This window comes from Saccostrea echinata, unplaced genomic scaffold (assembly GCF_033153115.1).
Source record: "Saccostrea echinata isolate AGI-Se365-2 ecotype Australia unplaced genomic scaffold, CSIRO_AGI_Sech_v1 ptg000083l, whole genome shotgun sequence".
NCBI classification, from domain to species: Eukaryota; Metazoa; Mollusca; class Bivalvia; order Ostreida; family Ostreidae; genus Saccostrea; species Saccostrea echinata.
This window is the reverse complement of record NW_026889832.1, coordinates 1,945,435-1,953,367: the sequence shown is the minus strand read 5'-3', so window position 1 is coordinate 1,953,367 and position 7,933 is coordinate 1,945,435.

Genomic DNA, 7,933 nt, shown 5'->3' with positions numbered 1-7,933 from the left:
CTCTGAAACTCCTATAAAGGGTCAAAAAGTGACCCCACGGACCATAATTTTTAAAATGTATTCTTCGTGCTTAACTCAAATCCGAACACTGTTTACAGATCTGTTGCGAAATAAAAAAGTTACAGGGAAAAGCTGTTTTGTTGTACTGGCCCCTAAAAATCCCTTATTTTGTGGAATTTTGTTTTCATCTCCTAATCACCTGAAGACAGTGTAAAAGTGAGTATTCCACTTAAATATGACAAGAATTGCTTGCTTCCTTTCTGAAATAATGGAACATGCGTGATTTCAATTTAACATAGAAACTCTCATAGACAATTTTTGGGGACTCATAAAACCGAAAGTTCTGCTTGGATGGACTTGAAACTTATAGTACAGGTTCTATTAATCACTTTTAACAATATGTAGTCTTCAAAATATTTTTCCTATATGGTTTTGAAATTTTAAAATTTCCATCCCCCTTTTTTCTTAACTTTGGAGTCTTACAACACAAAAATGTATCATAGGTACAACAACGCTGTCGCTGACTTTTTTGTAGGATTTCCTTTGAAGAATCTATTCCTAAAATTTGAATGAATTTCCATATAAAATAAGAATTGTTTAAGCTCCTAAAGAAATCTGAGTTTTCTACTTGTAAATACCGGAAGTGAAGTTTCCGGAAGTACAAAACCTTACATACGGGAGAGATTCCGATAAGCTGTCTAACGGTTTTATTATAAAATACATATAACCAAAGGTTTTCTTTAAATCCGAAACGTAAAAGTGTTAGGTATAATAATAATAATAATAATAATAAAACAAGACGAAAACAATAGGGTTTTTCGCCAAAAGTCGAAAAGCCCTAACTAGACCTTTTTTCCTTGTTCAACGAAAATTGAAGTGCTTTTCGACTCTACTCCCTTAGCCTTTTATTGTTTACCATTAATATAATTCAAACCTGAAAAAAAAAAAAAAAAAAAAATCTTTCCTCCTTCTTATTCAGAGGACCTTGACCTTTGACCTTTGACCTTTTGAACACAATAAACCCTTTAGTAAGCTAAGATTTCTGTAATGTATATTCTTTATATACATCAACATTCTTTACTTTCCTCCGCCCCCCCCCCCTTTTTTTTCCCCTGCGCAATGGCAACGTAGATTTTTTATTTAAAATCCAAATCAGGCGTCGTACTAACCTAAAATTTCAGGATACTTTACAAAACACCCCATAAAAACTTTCTGGAAAGTTTAAAGGTCATTGTCTCATTTACCCAGAAGATATAATCTTTATCGGCAAGAACAAGAAATTCAGAAGTGCCTAAAATTTCTTTACTGATGATCGGAGAAACAAGTTAAACATTTTATCTAGAATTTCTTCAAATATCTTTGATGTCATTTGTTTCTTCTGTTATGATTAGTTATTTTCCTCTCAGATATTTATCTTCTATTTCAAACATCAAATTTATTTTAATTTTATTTAGAATTAATTCATCTTGTAAAATATGCTTTTTGTGATCATGAAACGAAATTCATGTGTTTTTTTTTTCCTATACCTTCTAACTTTACATGATTTGACTTTAATTTATGAAAGTCCGTCTACCAAACACTTCAGGATCCACCCCCGTATTTTAGTTCTACGAATTTCAGGTGGCAGCGCATTTAGTTTCGTACTAAAGTCCCGGTCAAATATCTTAAAACACTGAGATCTCTCAAGTTTGATGTGATATTCGATGTAGCAAAATGAAAGGAACCATTATGGGATACATGGCGAGTCTAGCAGAGCGCTTGTTGAAAAAGTATAGCTACGCAGCCAACGGGACCAAACCTTACTTTCGCTTTCTACGCTCGCCAACCGTGCAAAGAACGATAACTCTAATTACGCGATGAAATCAAGAGAACTGTAAAAGTACTGTTTTTTCAGGCCTCTGAAACTCCTATAAAGGGTCAAAAAGTGACCCCACGGACCATAATTTTTAAAATGTATTCTTCGTGCTTAACTCAAATCCGAACACTGTTTACAGATCTGTTGCGAAATAAAAAAGTTACAGGGAAAAGCTGTTTTGTTGTACTGGCCCCTAAAAATCCCTTATTTTGTGGAATTTTGTTTTCATCTCCTAATCACCTGAAGACAGTGTAAAAGTGAGTATTCCACTTAAATATGACAAGAATTGCTTGCTTCCTTTCTGAAATAATGGAACATGCGTGATTTCAATTTAACATAGAAACTCTCATAGACAATTTTTGGGGACTCATAAAACCGAAAGTTCTGCTTGGATGGACTTGAAACTTATAGTACAGGTTCTATTAATCACTTTTAACAATATGTAGTCTTCAAAATATTTTTCCTATATGGTTTTGAAATTTTAAAATTTCCATCCCCCTTTTTTCTTAACTTTGGAGTCTTACAACACAAAAATGTATCATAGGTACAACAACGCTGTCGCTGACTTTTTTGTAGGATTTCCTTTGAAGAATCTATTCCTAAAATTTGAATGAATTTCCATATAAAATAAGAATTGTTTAAGCTCCTAAAGAAATCTGAGTTTTCTACTTGTAAATACCGGAAGTGAAGTTTCCGGAAGTACAAAACCTTACATACGGGAGAGATTCCGATAAGCTGTCTAACGGTTTTATTATAAAATACATATAACCAAAGGTTTTCTTTAAATCCGAAACGTAAAAGTGTTAGGTATAATAATAATAATAATAATAATAAAACAAGACGAAAACAATAGGGTTTTTCGCCAAAAGTCGAAAAGCCCTAACTAGACCTTTTTTCCTTGTTCAACGAAAATTGAAGTGCTTTTCGACTCTACTCCCTTAGCCTTTTATTGTTTACCATTAATATAATTCAAACCTGAAAAAAAAAAAAAAAAAAAAAATCTTTCCTCCTTCTTATTCAGAGGACCTTGACCTTTGACCTTTGACCTTTTGAACACAATAAACCCTTTAGTAAGCTAAGATTTCTGTAATGTATATTCTTTATATACATCAACATTCTTTACTTTCCTCCGCCCCCCCCCCCTTTTTTTTCCCCTGCGCAATGGCAACGTAGATTTTTTATTTAAAATCCAAATCAGGCGTCGTACTAACCTAAAATTTCAGGATACTTTACAAAACACCCCATAAAAACTTTCTGGAAAGTTTAAAGGTCATTGTCTCATTTACCCAGAAGATATAATCTTTATCGGCAAGAACAAGAAATTCAGAAGTGCCTAAAATTTCTTTACTGATGATCGGAGAAACAAGTTAAACATTTTATCTAGAATTTCTTCAAATATCTTTGATGTCATTTGTTTCTTCTGTTATGATTAGTTATTTTCCTCTCAGATATTTATCTTCTATTTCAAACATCAAATTTATTTTAATTTTATTTAGAATTAATTCATCTTGTAAAATATGCTTTTTGTGATCATGAAACGAAATTCATGTGTTTTTTTTTTCCTATACCTTCTAACTTTACATGATTTGACTTTAATTTATGAAAGTCCGTCTACCAAACACTTCAGGATCCACCCCCGTATTTTAGTTCTACGAATTTCAGGTGGCAGCGCATTTAGTTTCGTACTAAAGTCCCGGTCAAATATCTTAAAACACTGAGATCTCTCAAGTTTGATGTGATATTCGATGTAGCAAAATGAAAGGAACCATTATGGGATACATGGCGAGTCTAGCAGAGCGCTTGTTGAAAAAGTATAGCTACGCAGCCAACGGGACCAAACCTTACTTTCGCTTTCTACGCTCGCCAACCGTGCAAAGAACGATAACTCTAATTACGCGATGAAATCAAGAGAACTGTAAAAGTACTGTTTTTTCAGGCCTCTGAAACTCCTATAAAGGGTCAAAAAGTGACCCCACGGACCATAATTTTTAAAATGTATTCTTCGTGCTTAACTCAAATCCGAACACTGTTTACAGATCTGTTGCGAAATAAAAAAGTTACAGGGAAAAGCTGTTTTGTTGTACTGGCCCCTAAAAATCCCTTATTTTGTGGAATTTTGTTTTCATCTCCTAATCACCTGAAGACAGTGTAAAAGTGAGTATTCCACTTAAATATGACAAGAATTGCTTGCTTCCTTTCTGAAATAATGGAACATGCGTGATTTCAATTTAACATAGAAACTCTCATAGACAATTTTTGGGGACTCATAAAACCGAAAGTTCTGCTTGGATGGACTTGAAACTTATAGTACAGGTTCTATTAATCACTTTTAACAATATGTAGTCTTCAAAATATTTTTCCTATATGGTTTTGAAATTTTAAAATTTCCATCCCCCTTTTTTCTTAACTTTGGAGTCTTACAACACAAAAATGTATCATAGGTACAACAACGCTGTCGCTGACTTTTTTGTAGGATTTCCTTTGAAGAATCTATTCCTAAAATTTGAATGAATTTCCATATAAAATAAGAATTGTTTAAGCTCCTAAAGAAATCTGAGTTTTCTACTTGTAAATACCGGAAGTGAAGTTTCCGGAAGTACAAAACCTTACATACGGGAGAGATTCCGATAAGCTGTCTAACGGTTTTATTATAAAATACATATAACCAAAGGTTTTCTTTAAATCCGAAACGTAAAAGTGTTAGGTATAATAATAATAATAATAATAATAAAACAAGACGAAAACAATAGGGTTTTTCGCCAAAAGTCGAAAAGCCCTAACTAGACCTTTTTTCCTTGTTCAACGAAAATTGAAGTGCTTTTCGACTCTACTCCCTTAGCCTTTTATTGTTTACCATTAATATAATTCAAACCTGAAAAAAAAAAAAAAAAAAAAATCTTTCCTCCTTCTTATTCAGAGGACCTTGACCTTTGACCTTTGACCTTTTGAACACAATAAACCCTTTAGTAAGCTAAGATTTCTGTAATGTATATTCTTTATATACATCAACATTCTTTACTTTCCTCCGCCCCCCCCCCCTTTTTTTTCCCCTGCGCAATGGCAACGTAGATTTTTTATTTAAAATCCAAATCAGGCGTCGTACTAACCTAAAATTTCAGGATACTTTACAAAACACCCCATAAAAACTTTCTGGAAAGTTTAAAGGTCATTGTCTCATTTACCCAGAAGATATAATCTTTATCGGCAAGAACAAGAAATTCAGAAGTGCCTAAAATTTCTTTACTGATGATCGGAGAAACAAGTTAAACATTTTATCTAGAATTTCTTCAAATATCTTTGATGTCATTTGTTTCTTCTGTTATGATTAGTTATTTTCCTCTCAGATATTTATCTTCTATTTCAAACATCAAATTTATTTTAATTTTATTTAGAATTAATTCATCTTGTAAAATATGCTTTTTGTGATCATGAAACGAAATTCATGTGTTTTTTTTTTCCTATACCTTCTAACTTTACATGATTTGACTTTAATTTATGAAAGTCCGTCTACCAAACACTTCAGGATCCACCCCCGTATTTTAGTTCTACGAATTTCAGGTGGCAGCGCATTTAGTTTCGTACTAAAGTCCCGGTCAAATATCTTAAAACACTGAGATCTCTCAAGTTTGATGTGATATTCGATGTAGCAAAATGAAAGGAACCATTATGGGATACATGGCGAGTCTAGCAGAGCGCTTGTTGAAAAAGTATAGCTACGCAGCCAACGGGACCAAACCTTACTTTCGCTTTCTACGCTCGCCAACCGTGCAAAGAACGATAACTCTAATTACGCGATGAAATCAAGAGAACTGTAAAAGTACTGTTTTTTCAGGCCTCTGAAACTCCTATAAAGGGTCAAAAAGTGACCCCACGGACCATAATTTTTAAAATGTATTCTTCGTGCTTAACTCAAATCCGAACACTGTTTACAGATCTGTTGCGAAATAAAAAAGTTACAGGGAAAAGCTGTTTTGTTGTACTGGCCCCTAAAAATCCCTTATTTTGTGGAATTTTGTTTTCATCTCCTAATCACCTGAAGACAGTGTAAAAGTGAGTATTCCACTTAAATATGACAAGAATTGCTTGCTTCCTTTCTGAAATAATGGAACATGCGTGATTTCAATTTAACATAGAAACTCTCATAGACAATTTTTGGGGACTCATAAAACCGAAAGTTCTGCTTGGATGGACTTGAAACTTATAGTACAGGTTCTATTAATCACTTTTAACAATATGTAGTCTTCAAAATATTTTTCCTATATGGTTTTGAAATTTTAAAATTTCCATCCCCCTTTTTTCTTAACTTTGGAGTCTTACAACACAAAAATGTATCATAGGTACAACAACGCTGTCGCTGACTTTTTTGTAGGATTTCCTTTGAAGAATCTATTCCTAAAATTTGAATGAATTTCCATATAAAATAAGAATTGTTTAAGCTCCTAAAGAAATCTGAGTTTTCTACTTGTAAATACCGGAAGTGAAGTTTCCGGAAGTACAAAACCTTACATACGGGAGAGATTCCGATAAGCTGTCTAACGGTTTTATTATAAAATACATATAACCAAAGGTTTTCTTTAAATCCGAAACGTAAAAGTGTTAGGTATAATAATAATAATAATAATAATAAAACAAGACGAAAACAATAGGGTTTTTCGCCAAAAGAAAAGCCCTAACTAGATGCGATCTCGTTGCGAGCAACGAGTGGGTCTTCCGTTCGATTTTTGATAAGATGAGATACGAATTTGACTGAGATTTTCGTTCATAAATATATAAATAGTGAAAACGTACAATTTGCTTTAGTTATGTTTAACAAAATTTTGATCATTATGGCACCTAAAAACGCAATGCTTGATGAAGATTTTAAAATATTTATAGTAGCAGATCGTGAAGATGAACATTACTGTAAAAGGGTAATAGATAAAAGACCTTTGGCCCATCTGAGCCCCTAATTCGAGGGGTCAGCCCCTATTTCTTGATATCACATGAAAGGTCTTTTAATTCTGAAAACTTTTTGTTCAACAACTATTCAGAAGTTTCGTTTCGTTTTCGAGACATGTAGACTTAAAATATTTAGGGGCCGTCCCTTTAAGTCCTTATAGGGGCTGTTTAGGAAAAATTCAAAGGATGCACATTGTTGAGAACATCATTCTAAACAACTTTTGTTCAATAATTCTTTTCAAAATATTTTCATTTTTCGAGATATAAAGCGTCAAAGATTAAGCATTCTGGCCCCTTATGGTCCCTAATTACGTAATATTTGAAGAAAACTTTCAGATATATAGTTGCAGATTGTGAAGATGAACATTTTTGCTTCAATAATTAATATCAAAATATTTAACGTTAAGGAGTTATAGATGTAAGACTTTTGGCCCCTTTGAGCCCCTAATTTGAGGGGTCAGCCCCTTTTTCTTGATATCACATGAAAGGTCATGTAATTCTGAAGACTTTTTGTTCAACAAGTATTCAGAAGTTTCGTTTCGTTTTCGAGATATGTGGACTTGAAATATTTAGGGGCCGTCCCTCTAAATCCTTATAGGGGCTGTTTAGGAAAAATTCAAAGGATGCACATTGTTGAGAACATCATTCTAAACAACTTTTGTTCAATATTGCTTTTCAAAATATTTCCCCTTTTCGAGATATAAAGCGTCAAAAATTAAGCATTCTGGCCCCTTGTGGCCCCTAATTATCTGCCATACGACATAAAAATCATAATATTTAGTTGTAAATCGTTAAGATAAATATTTTTGCTTCAGTAATGTATACCAAAATATTGCTTGTTTAGGAGTTATCGATTTCAGACTTTTGGCCCCTATCGGCCCTTAATGTGATGAGTCAGCCCTTTTTTCTTGATATCATATTAAAGATCTTGTCATTCTGCACAAATATTGTTCAGTGTGTCTTAACAAAATAATTATACTTTAAAAGATATGATACAAAATGTCTCAAAAATTCACTCATGATTCGTGTCCTAAATTTCGACCCCTACCGAGCTTCCATACTAGGCACTTCCGGAAAATATCTAAACCCAGGTGCATAATGGCAAAATGTCCTCTATCATCACTGAAAATTTCAGCGCTC